Source organism: Bos mutus, chromosome 16 (genome assembly GCF_027580195.1).
Source record: "Bos mutus isolate GX-2022 chromosome 16, NWIPB_WYAK_1.1, whole genome shotgun sequence".
In the NCBI taxonomy this organism is placed as follows: Eukaryota; Metazoa; Chordata; class Mammalia; order Artiodactyla; family Bovidae; genus Bos; species Bos mutus.
In genome coordinates this window covers 3,052,656-3,066,562 of record NC_091632.1, presented here as the reverse complement: position 1 = coordinate 3,066,562, position 13,907 = coordinate 3,052,656, and positions in this window count along the sequence as shown.

The following is a 13,907-nucleotide window of genomic DNA, read 5'->3' as shown; positions in this document are numbered from 1 at the left end:
GCTGACGTAGCACGCAAGCTCTGAGAGTGCCCTGAGACCCGCACGCCTCGGCGTCAGGTCATGTCACGCTGTCACAGGACACAGGGAGAAGCCGGCCCACGACTCTGTGGCTCATCCCCTCCCACTACCCCAAGCAGTCCCCGGCAGCTCTGTACTCCTGGGCCCATGGGCTCCAACCACCCAGGAATCTCCGTCTTGGCGACTGTGCCCCCTTCCTCCTCCTCTCAAGGCTGCTGAGACCCCCACTGCTATTTGGCACATCAGACTCTAGTCTGGGGAGCGGCCACCAAAAGTACCTTCCCAGGGGTAGCCTCCTGAAACGTTATCACTCCCCCTACCCTTGAGGGCTGCTCCCCTCTACTTGAGACCAGGTAGAAACCCAGGAGGAACAAGGGGTAGCTGGCAGAACCCTCTGGCAGCCTAGCAACAGATACCAGTTATTCCACACAAAAGCTTTGGGCAGTCCCTGTACTGGAGACGTGGAGGTGAAGGGACGCTCCATCAGTCCAGGGCCAACTGGTGGGGCCCAAGCCCTGACAGCCCCCCTGACCTTAGAAACACCTCCCCCACTGGAGAAGTCTGCCTTGTCCTCTTCTTTGGGAAAGAGCCAATGGTTTTAACTCTCCCTTATCAACTCGGGGCCTGAGTGGTTCAGTCAGGTGAGGGAAGATGCCTCCAAGGGCATATCCCACCTGCGTGCCCGGTGTGGAGAAGGGCTGATGCAGATTGAGTCTTCCGCCACAGGGATCCCATAACAAATTCAGGATCTGAGGCCATCTCCTTCTAGGAAAGATGAGAAGAGGGGTTAAGCTCTCCATATTTATAGAAAAACGTAGAAGAAACCCACTATTGACTTGAAAATAAATAGGTTCCATGGTCAGGTGTTTTGGGAAATTTTCCACGGAAGTGCACAGAAAACGCTCTGGCCTCACCGCACTGCATCTCCCAAGCTCCTTCGGTGAGTGATCCCTGCCCAAAGGCTGGGCTGGCCCAACCTGGGAAAACGCTGGAGTTCCTAATCTCTGCCTGACCTGCATTGTGTGTCTGTTGACCGTGAGCTGGTCAGCTAGCAAGTCTTCACAGAGTTAAAGGAGGGGGTGCTGGTGAAGAGCCAACAGATTCTTGGCCTACAAGCATTGCTTCTCTGTGAATTCATTATGCCATCTGGCTGCCAGTGGAACTCAAAACTTGGAAGGCAGAGGACAGTGTTATCTGGGATTCACCGTGCCTAGCGCCCGAAGTGCCAAGTTTCGGGAGGACAAGAACCGTAGCCAATGAAAACTCAACCTCCCCTGCTCCACCTCCTGCAAAGTCCAGCTCAGGCCCAAGAGGTGGGGGAAAGATCACAGTATCTCAGGACATCCCAAGTCACAAGTGCTTTGGGAACCAAGTGTCTAGAACCCTCGAGGACTTGCTGAAGTGACTGCAAACCCCCAGGCCAGCCCCAGACATAAAGGGGATTGCTGGCACACAGGGGCCTCGAGTGGGGGCTCACGGAGGGATCCAGCACCATGTCTAAGAGTGTAAGTGCCACCAGAGTCCACGGCGGAGGTGAGGTGGGAAACACCTGGGGTGGAGAGAGACAACCCGAAGAGAACTCACTGCTGGAATACCTTAGCGAGAACACAAACTCACACAGACCACTTACCGAACGTGACTGAGGCAGGGAAGGTGGGAAGGTAGAGAAAGCATCCACGATTTCAAAACTTCTGAATGTTCTTAGTGATACTGATGTGGTTCCCTGGAACCAGGACTCTTGAGATATTTGTGTAATTTATTTAATTTAAACGCCATTCTCCTTTTGTTCATTTTGCTAATAAAGTGGTTTTGAAATGTGAACGAATGCATGTGTTCAGGTGGTTTTACAGAGAGACAAACAAGTCACCTCCAGGAAGAGGTGGCCTTTCTTTGCCCAGTCCCTGGGGGGAAAGAAACAGAAAGCTAAGACTTCTCCTTGAGTCTCCCAGCTCCTCTCTGGGGTCTGGTTTTCCACTCCTGGGAATGAATAAACTCCCATGATACAGCTGAAGAACAGAGACAGGGTAAAACACCCGGTCCAAGGGATCCTCCAACTCAAGGACTTCTGATTGCCAACTTTGTGATTTCTGTGGCTATCAGGGAAGTCGAACTTCCACTGTTTCATGTGCTAGTACTTCAGCATTCATGAGAAGTCTCTCGAACGGGCCAATCCTATCAATACTCAGCAGAGCTTTCAGAATCCCCAGTTCGGGGGAGCACACAGCCTAATCCCACATTTCCTTCCCCTGTTTGTGAGACAATGCAGGGAGCAAAAGGCCAAAGGACTCAAGTGTCCAACAAGCTTGGCTGATCAGGAACTTTGTTTGCTAACTGTAGGAAATAAGAGGAATCACAGAAAAAGAGCAAAGACTCCTTCTATCTGAAGGAGGCAGAAATAGGATGAAGTGGCAAGAGAGGGAGAACTAGAGATAAGACAAAGCAAAGAAGGAAGGACGATCAGCAGGATAGATGTATGGAAACAAAGACATCAAGAGCACTAGAAAAGGGAGAAACAGGTGAAGGAGGAAGAGGATAGGTTGCAGAGGCAGAGAAGCCATTGAGTTCCAAAACAACAATGTATCTAAAATAAATTAATCTTGCCTCACCGTGCTATATAAATGCCCTTCAAGATCTGAGTAAGCTGGCAATGGGCATCCCTCCCTTTTGAATTGTATATGTATTTTTAATGATACTATCTTAGCCTGACCACTAAAAGTAGAACATGAGACAAAAGCTCCCACACAGGTATTTGAGAAGCGACACCAGGGAGCAGGAGTGAAAGGCTGAAGGAGTGAAACAGGCAGGGAGGGAAAACCAACAAAAGAATGAGTTACTGTGGTAGCCCCTACGGAGGGCAACTGGGGCTCCAAGCTCCCGGAGGCTGCGAAGCGCACCTCCAAACTGACCTGGAGAAACGTTTAACCATCTTTCCCAGCTTATGTTGGTCAAGGGTGACCTATATGGGTTGCAAGGACGTGAGCACAGAGTAGTTCCCGAGGGGCCCTTTGCTATGGCATCAGGAAAGCCCCCCAGGGCAGGAAGGAAGAGATGTGCTTGGCTCCAGGAGAGGCCAGTAGGTAAGACTGCTCAGAATATTACCTCTCAAGAGGGTTCAGAGGAGAGTTTTGAGTGGCATATAAGCAGCATCTAAACCAGATGCGTTTCTTTAACCTATCTTTAAAACCCATTTTTACCATTAGTTGTAAAACTACAACATGGCTTTAGCAGTCTTTAGGGAAGAAGTGTCAAAACTTCTGTGTTAGCTAGACTTACTGTGGTTATTTCACAATATAAAAAAATATCAAATCATTATATTGTATACCTTAAACTAATAAATTATTATATATCAATTATATCTCAATTTTTTAATTCTATAAGATGATCTCCCCATTCTACCATGGAATGGAGTATTTTAAGACTATGCATTCCTAAACATGGTCTCTAATACAATTCATTATTAAGAGGTACCAGGGCCCCTCAGAGCAATGACTGGTTACAGGGCCAGGGCAGGGTAGGGAGGAAATGAATCTGAAACAACTTTTTATGACAGGAGGCAAGAAATTGTTCCCCAGAAATGATGGAGGCATATTACAAGGTCACAGAAATCAGATTCAAACACCTTCTACTAACCAAATGTAGGGTAATTGGGGCACCAAAATAAACACAATGATGGATTTTAAACCACTAAAAACAATAATTGAGACTATACCAATACTAGATAGATAGATCTCAGGTGCTCTTGCCAGTGATTCAGTCACGTCCAGCTCTTTGTGGTCCTGTGGACTGTAGCCTGCCAGGCTCCTTTGTTTAAGGGATTTTCCAGGAAAGAATCCTGGAGTGGGTTGTCATTTCCTCTAGATAGATAGAAGATAGAGGATTTGTAGTATTTTTTTAACATCTGGAAAGGTTAGTCCCCACCTACAACATTTTTATGATATAGTTTTCTTATTGAAGGATGTAATATTCTTTCCTATTTAGATCTCCTTTTGATAATTTAAGTAGTGTTTTCTCATATAGATCTTATACATTTCTCAAGTTTATTCCTAGTTTTTTTTTTTTTTTTTTTTACCTTTTTCTTATATAATGTAATCTTGTATTTTCTAACTGGTTGATGTTTGCTATTGATTTCTGTATATTAACTTTGTATCCAGAGTACCTGCTGAATTCTTACAATATTAATAGTTCTGTGATAGTTTGGCTATTGAATATTTCAAGTTTGTCAGCAATACATACTATGTCTACAAATAATTATAATTTTGTCTCCTTTTCAAATCTTTATACCTCTAATCTCTTTCTCTTATTTATTTGTCTTGACTAGTTCCTGCAAAAATGATATTAAATAATACCGGTGAAAGTAGACATCCTTCTCTTATTCTCTGACTTTAATGCTAAAGTTTCTATTTTTTATTATTAAACATAATTCTGACTTTAGTATTGGAAAATATACTTTATAATTTTTTTCACATTTTTATCACAAAAGGATTGAGAAAAATCAGTCTTTCATGACAGTGTGAGACACTACATTGACCAGCTCCCCAGTGAAACTGGTAACATTTTTTTTTTAATTTAAGCCTCTATAAATGGTCCTAAAAGGGAAAACAGCAAATTAAGAAATATCTATTCAAGAAATAGCTATTAAAAGAATATAGATATAAGATATTATAAAAAAAAAAAAAAAGAGGTAAATTTTCATGACCTAGAATTTGGCAAAATATTCTTAGATATGACACCAAATGCACTATAAAAGAACAATAAAAGAAGAAAATAGGTACATTGAATTCATCACAATTTAAAACTTCTGTGCTTCAAAAGATACAGTCAAGAAAGTAAAAATACAACCCACAGAACGGGATAAAATATTTGCAAATCATACATCTGATAGCAGCGACTTGTATCTAGAACATTAAAAAACACTTACAGCTCAAAACATTCTAATAGACATTTCTCCAGGGAAGATTTACAAATGGCCAATAAGCACGTGTCAACATCATCATTTGTCACCTGGGAAATGCAAATCAAACCCACAATGAATTATCCATATTATACATTCTTAATATTCTTTTCCATTATGCTTTATCACAAGATATTGACTATAGTTCCCTGTGCTATACATTAGGATCTTATTGTTTATACATGTATAACTAAGTCACTTCACTGAACAGCAGAGATTGGCACAACATTGTAAATCAACTATTCTTTAATATACACGAAGGTTTATACTAACATTATTCATAATAGTCAAACAGTGAAAATCCAAATGTCCACCAATATATGAAAAGATTAATAAATGAAATGTGGTATACTCATATAATGTAACATTATTTGGACAGAAAAAGGAATGAAGTACTAATACAGGTGAACCTTGAAAAATATGTTGAATGAAAGAAACCAGGCACAAAAGATCACATATTATATTGTTCCATTTACATGAGATGTCCAGAGTAGGCATGTATATAGAGATAGAAAGTAGATTAGTGATTGCTTAGGTCTAGGGAGAAATATCAATCACCTCAGATATGCAGATGACACCACCCTTATGGCAGAAAGTGAAGAGGAACTAAAAAGCCTCTTGATGAAAGTGAAAGTGGAGAGTGAAAAAGTTGGCTTAAAGCTCAACATTCAGAAAATGAAGATCATGGCATCTGGTCCCATCACTTCATGGGAAATAGATGGGAAACAGTGGAAACAGTGTCAGACTATTTTTCTGGGCTCCAAAATCACTGCAGATGGTGACTGCAACCATGAAATTAAAAGACGCTTACTCCTTGGAAGGAAAGTTATGACCAACCTAGATAGCATATTGAAAAGCAGAGACATTACTTTGCCAACAAAGGTCCGTCTAGTCAAGGCTATGGTTTTTCCAGTGGTCATGTATGCATGTGAGAGTTGGACTGTGAAGAAAGTTGAGCGCCGAAGAATTGATGCTTTTGAACTGTGGTGTTGGAGAAGACTCTTGAGAGTCCCTTGGACTGCAAGGAGATGCAACCAGTCCATTCTGAAGGAGATCAGCCCTGGGATTTCTTTGGAAGGAATGATGCTAAAGCTGAAACTCCAGTACTTTGGCCACCTCATGTGAAGAGTTGACTCATTGGAAAAGACTCTGATGCTGGGAGGGATTGGGGGCAGGAGGAGAAGGGGACGGACGACAGAGGATGAGACGGCTGGATGGCATCACTGACTCAATGAACGTGAGTCTGAGTGAACTCCGGGAGTTGGTGATGGACAGGGAGGCCTGGCGTGCTGTGAGAGCATTTGAACTGAACTGAACTGAGGAAGAAAGGTGAATGGAATTAAGGGATGATGGTTAAAAGGTACAAGGTTTCTTTAAGGGGTGATGAAAATATTCTAAAATTGACTGTGGTGATGGTTGCACAATTCTGTGAACATATTGAATTGTATACTTAAAAAAAAAAGAAATTTGACATCTAGACACCTTGTAATGAAACTTAAGAACACTAAAAACAAAGAGAAGTCCTTAAAAGGAGCCAGAGAGAACAGTTCACTACAAAACATCAATAATTACATTATCAGCCAACTTCTCAACAGAAAAAAATGGAAGCCAGAAAACAGTAAATTAATGTCTTCAAAGTGCTAAAACAACCATCAACTTAAAATTGTATACTCAAGAAAATTATCTTGCAAGAATGAGTATAAAATAAAGATATTTTCAAATAGACAACAATTGAGAGAGTTGACTGTCATGACTTTCAGTAAAGTAGCTTCAAAAGAATGAATTTTGGGAAGAATAAAAATTATTCCAGAAGTAAGGTTTGAGATTCAAGAAGAAAGATTAAACAAGAAAACTGGTAAACATATTGGTAAATATAAAGAAATGTCTATATAATAATAATAGCAATAACTATACTATTTTTTAAAATAAATTTGAAAATTAAAATAACAAACTACAAGAGCATATAAAGAGAAGGCAACCAGAGTTAAAGTGTTCAAATGTCTTCTTATTTTTCAAAGGAAAAGAACTATAGTATTAAATTCAAATTTATTAAGTATGAATATAAAATTTCAATAGTAAATCATAAGATAGCAAAGAATATAATTTCCAAACCAGTGAGGCAGAGGAGAATAGGATAATAAAAAAATGCACATGATGAAAATGTAATAAGCTGTTTAAAAAGCCAGTACATGGGGGGAAAGAAGCATAGAAAATGTAGTGCTAATAGAACGAAGATAGAAATAAGCCCAAATACACAAGAAATCACCAAAAATATAACTAATCTCACTAGTAAAAGAAATTGTCTGATTAGATTGAAAATTAAATTCAGAGACCCTGTAAAACATAGGGTCACAAAAAATGGAAGAAAACATATACAAGACAAATATTCACCAAAAGAATGAGGTAGCTATATTAATTGCAAAAAATTGGCTTTAAGACCAGGAGGCCATTGAAGCATAAAGAAGGCCACTATGTCATGATAAAATTTTCAACAGTTCTAAATTTGAATGAACCCAATAGAAGTCTCAAAGTAAGTAGAGCAAAATCGACACTTTAAAAACTGGAAAAAATGGCAAATCCAGCAACATAATGGAAGCTTTCAATATACTGTTGGGAACTCACACAGATTTTTTCAAAGTTAGGTAGGAAAGAGTTAAGTAATAAAATAAACAATCTTGAGGAAGTGAATATACACAGAATTATGCACACAACAACTAAAATGCACACTTCTTAAGTACACATGAAATATTTACAAAAAGTGTTCATATACTAGGCCCCACAGCAATGCTCAACAAATTTCAAACAGAGGTATCAGTCCACATTTTGTGACACTGCATTGTAGTTAAAAATCAGTTACAAAAAGGGAATAAAATGGTATGCATTTTTAAAAATTTTAAAAACACTTCTGAAAAACTCACAAAGAAGAAATTATATGGAAGCTTTAAAACACTTAGACCTAAACAATAATGAAAATATCAAAACCCCTGGTACACAGGGAAGAGTGCATCAAAATAAATTTGTAGCTCTAAATGCTTTTATCAAAAAAGAAAAAAAGACAAAAATTAATGAACCAAATATTCAACTATGGCAGTTGGAAAACAAGCAAATGTAAAGAAAACAAAAGACAGGAGACAGTAAGAACTGCTAACATCCATTCAACAATTACTATATGCCATGTGATCTTCTAAGTCCTTCATGTACATAAACTAATTTAATCTTCCTAACAACTCTAAGAGGTACATACTGTTAGTATCTCCATTTTACAGATGAGGAAACTGAAGCTCAGAAAGGTTAAGTGAATTTCCCAAGATCATTCAGCACAACTCAGTGAATGTGGAAGGCCTAGGAATTTAGCTCAGACAATCTGGCTCCAGAGTTTAAACTCTTAGCTAATATAAAGTTGAAAACTTAAGTGATGAATAAATTGCTAGTAAATATAATGTACCAAAAATGGAATCAAGAAAACAGTAGAAAGCTGAAAAGTCCTGTAACTATTAAGTGAAATCATCAGTTTAAAATCTTCCCACAGAGACAACATCAGGTCCAAATTATTCTATTTTTTAGAATTATGAGAAAATATCTTAGATATTTGATCCTACTTTATATACACTCTTCCAGAAAATACAAAAAACAAACAAACAAAACAAGTGGGAGGAAAGTCAAGCCTAGATTTCCCTTTCTTTTCCCTCCCCTCCCCTTCTTCTTCTCCTCCTTCTTCTCTCTCCACCACCTCCACCCACAACCAACTCTCTCCCTCTCTCTCTCTACCTCCTTCCCTCCCCATAAAAGCAGATCCTCATGGTCCAGCGTGCCTGCTAGAGCTGCCAGCCATCACATGTGAAACTGGAGAAAGTGATTTAAGCAGAGAGTATCTACTTATCCTTCATTCTCCAAATTTAGTCACATGGCAAACCTAGCTACAAGGGTGGGTCTGGGAAATTTGTTTTTTTATCTGGGTGTCAATGTGTTGAGTTCATCGGGGTTCTTATTACTTAGAAAGAAGGAGAAACGATTACAGGGGCAGCTAGAAATCACTACAATATTCTCTAACTAGATTTCTACTATACACTTGATACCAAATCCAAAAAAGAAAAATTACAGACCAATCACACTTAAAAAGAGAATTGCAAAAACCCTAAAAGAAGACCCAGCAATGGGTTTACCTAAGTTGAGTTTATCCTAGGAATGTCAGGGTGATTTACATTTTTTCAACTTATTGATAGAATTCATTACATTAACAGGCTAAAGGAGAAACATGCTCCACCAGATGTTGAGATATATTTTAAAGTTATAGTAATTAAGACAGTCATATTAGCATAGGAATAAACAAAGCCAATGCAACAATATAGAAAGCCCAGTAATGGGCTCATTCAACTGAAAACTTAGTAAATAGGAAAGTTGTCCTTGTAGATCACTGAGGAAAGGATAGAGTGTTTCATGAACAGTCCTGGGAAAACTGCTATCTAGTTGGAGAAAAATACAATTAGACCTGACCTCACACCATTTATAGAAAAGCAATTTCAGATGGATTAAGATCTTTGATGTAAAAGGCAAAAGTTTAAAATGATAGCATATCAAAATATATTTATAACCTTAAATAGGAAATGACATTAAACAAGAAAACAAAAGATTGATAAATTCACCTACATTAAAATTAGACTTCAGTTCATCAAAAGAACATAAAGAAAGTGAAAATATAAGACACAAATGAACATAAATATGTGCAACATAAATATAACCAACAGAATATTACTATCCACAATATTTAGATACTCTAAAGAGTCAATAAGAAGGAAAACAACTCAAAGCAAAAATGGGCAAAAGAAGTAAACAGCCATTTTGTTGGGAAAACACAAATAGCAAATAAACATATGAACAGATACTTAAACTCCTTAATAAACTGGGAAGTACAAATTAACACCACAATGAGATATCATTTTCCAGCCACAAAATAAGCCAAATTATTCATCTGAAGTGTCTAGTGCTGGCGAGAAAGTGAAGCAACAGGAACTTACATGCTATGCACAGCCCAATGATGGGAATACAAACCGATTCAGTAGCCTTGGAAAATGATTCAGAATTTCAAGTTGAATACTCTCATACAGAACAACCCAGCTTTTCCACTCTGGGATATACACCAGAGAATCTCTCTCACCTGTAGCCCAAGAGACAAGTACAATGTATGTTTATATGTTCACAGAATGCAATATCATGCGTAGTGGAATGTGAATAGACCACAGCTAGATATAACAGTATAAATAAATGCCACAAACAAAATTTTGAGTGAAAAAACTTTTCATAGGACTTTGGATTGCATGCTCTCATTTTTATGAAAGCAAGCAAAACCAAACTCTCCTCTCATACAAATACATACATGTCAGGGCTCACACATATGTGGTAGAACTATTTAAAGCACACACATAGACACACACGATTTCAGATAGTGGTTACTTGGGCAGGAATTGAGGGATAGAGGCAATGGGTCACATACACATCTTCAGTGTTATTGACCATTGTGGGGAGGTCACAGTTGTTTGCATTATTATTTGCTTTACATAGTCATTGCATATACTCATTAACTTTTAAATATTACATGATAAGAGAATTTAAAGAATATTTAAGGACAGGGTAATATTCGTGATAATGCCAAAAGAAAGAAGCAGAATATAGAACTCTGCGTATAGTATGCATCTGTTTCATTTTAAACATACTTCATGTGTGAATATTTGTGAACGTAGGAAAAAACTGGGCAACATCAAAATATTATGAGTGAATATCTTTGGATATTGGGATGGCACCTGATTTTTTTTTTCTTTCTCTTTCCTGTGTTTTCCAAATAGTTCACAGGAGCATAAATGTATATTAAGTTGACAATTAAAATTTTTAAGTTTGGGGGGAGTTCCCTGATGGCCTGGTGGTTAGGATTCCGAGCTTTCATTGCCATGGCCCAGGGTTCAATCCTTGGTTGGGGACCTGAGTTCCTACAAGCCCAGCAGCTTGGTCAAAAAAAAAAAAAAAAAAAAAAATTGAGTTGGTAAGAATTAAACTACTTTTAATAAAAATTCTGTCAATGTCCCATTTTAAAAAATCATTTCAACTCTATTTTTTTTTCACATTCAGAAATCTCATCTAATTTGTGGTGCAAAAAATAGACATATCCATTAGGACCTTGTACTTCCACAGAGTAGTTTTGCTTGAGGGATGACAGGGGAGGTGATAATGGCCCCATGGTGAAAGGACAGATGCTAACATGGCATGACGGGAGCGCCGCTGGGACTATGACCCAGATTGGGGCACAGGTATACCTACAGCTCTGCTGCACCCCTGCCCCAACCCTCTGCCTAACTTCAGGGCAGACTCTGGCCAACAAGCAACTTCAGTTCAGTTCAGTCGCTCACTTGTGTCCGACTCTTTGCAACCCCATGGACTGCAGCATGCCAGGCCTCCCTGTCCATCACCAACTCCCAGAGTTTACCCAAACTCATGTCCATTGAGTAAGTGATGCCATCCAACCATCTCATCCTCTGTTGTCCCCTTCTTCTGCCTTCAATCTTTCCCAGCATCGGGGTCTTTTCAAATGAGTCATTTCTTCTCATCAGGTGGCCAAAGTATTGGAGCTTCAGCATGAGTCCTTCCAATGAATATTCTGGACTGATTTCCTTTAGGATTGACTGGTTGGATCTCCTTGCAGTCCAAGGGGTCAAGAGTCTTCTCCAACATCACAGTTCAAAAGCATTACTTCTTCAGTGCTCAGCTTTCTTTATAGTCCAACTCTCACATCTATACATGACTACTGAAAAAAAAACCATAGCTTTGACTAGATATACCTTTGTTGGCAAATTAATTTCTCTTCTTTTTAATATGCTGTCTAGGTTGGTCATAGCTCTTCTTCCAAGGAGCAAGCGTCTCTTGATTTCATGACTGCAGTCACTACCTGCAGTGATTTTGGAGCCCGAAAAAATAAAGTCTGCCACTGTTTCTACTGTTTCCCCATCTATTTCCCATGAAGTGATGGGACCAGATGCCATGATCTTCGTTTTCTGAATGTTGAGCTTTAAGCCAGCTTTTTCACTCTCCTCTTTCACTTTCATCAAGAGTCTCTTTAGTTCTTCACTTTCTGCCAAAAGGGTGGTGTCATCTGCATATCTGAGGTTATTGATATTTCTCCCAGCAATCTTGATTCCAGCTTGTGCTTCTTCCAGTCCAGCGTTTCTCATGATGTACTCTGCATAGAAGTTAAATAAGTAGGGTGACAATATACAGCCTTGATGTACTCCTTTTCCTATTTGGAACCAGTCTGTTGTTCCATGTCCAGTTCTAACTGTTGCTTCCTGACCTGCATACAAATTTCTCAAGAGGCAGGTCAGGTGGTCTGGTATTCCCATCTCTTGAAGAATTTTCCACAGTTTGTGGTGATCCACACAGTCAAAGGCTTTAGCATAGTCAATAAAGCAGAAATAGATGTTTTTCTGGAACTCTCTTCCTTTTTCCATGATCCTGCGGATGTTGACAATTTGATCTCTGGTTCCTCTGCCTTTTCTAAAACCAGCTTGAACATCTGGAAGTTCATGGTCCATTGTTGAAGCCTGGCTTGGAGAATTTTGAGATTACTTTGCTAGTATGTGAGATGAGTGCAATTGTGCGGTACTTTGAGCATTCTTTGGCATTGCCTTTCTTAGGGATTGGAGTGAAAACTGACCTTTTCCAGTCCTGTGGCCACTGCTGTGTTTTCCAAATTTGCTGGCATATTGAGTGCAGCACTTTCAAAGCATCATCTTTTAGGCTTTGAAATAGCTCCATTGGAATTCCATCACCTCCACTAGCTTTGTTTGTAGTGATGCTTCTAGTTCTTTTTGGTGAGAAATGGCAACACAAGTCTGTGGCACGAGTATAGTATGTGGCGAAGGTCCACTTTACAGACCACGGGCAGCCGGAGCTGGGGAGGCTGGGGAGAGAGCCTCCCCTCTCCCCAGGTCAACCTTGTGGGAACCTGGAGGGAGGCAGTACAGAGCTGGGAGCAGTGGGCCAAGGTAGCCAGAAAGCCACACATCTAGGGTCTGTGCTGATCTGGGCAGTGGTGTTCAGAAGATTAGCTGGAACTTCCTCACTTGTGTTTTGTCATCATCTTCAGAGTAGCACAGACTTGGGTCTTGATGTGCTTGAGCCTTAAGAATGGAGGGGTGGGGGACCCTACAAACAGGACCACATACCCTACCGGGAGTGTGGACAGAGGGCCAGCGCCATTAGCTGCCCATAGCACAAAGGGCAGGTTCGGGGCAGGAGGCGGAATGCATTCCCTGGCCCCATCCCAGCAGGGAGACGGGAGGACTATGGTTCCCCTTGAGCCCACTCCCAGCAGCAGGCAAGACAGGGAAGGGGTGACAAGGGACCTCCTAGAGCAGCTGAGTCTCCCCAGCCCACCAGCCAGGGCCTGGCCCTACTGCCAAACTTAAGTGTGGCCATGTTAGACCATCCAGACTCAAGCCTGCTGCCAGCTGACAATGGTCACAGTGTGATCTCAGGCCAGACTGGCAGAACTGCCCCCAGCTGAGCCCAGCCCAAATGAGTGACCCACAGATCATGAGACACAAAGTTGTTTAAGCCTCTAAGATCTGGGTATCTTGTTCTGACATGCATGGTTGGTTCCCTGAAATCAGAGCCAGGGGCAAATATTTCACAGGAGAGACACAATCCCAAAGGGTAGTGAGTGTGGGTGGAGGCTGGGCCCTGGTTCACCAGGAGTCACACAGTTGGCCCTGCAGCAGATGTGACCACACCCCCAGGACAGCTGAGGAAAGAGGAAAGAGGGGAAATGACCACTTTCCATCTAGTCTCCCTCTTCCCATTAGCCAAGTTTTGCCCCTTGGGGAGTGAGCTTCCACACCGTCAAAGGGCATCCCAGCCCCTTGGACAGCCATTCAGAAACCCAGGGGCCCTT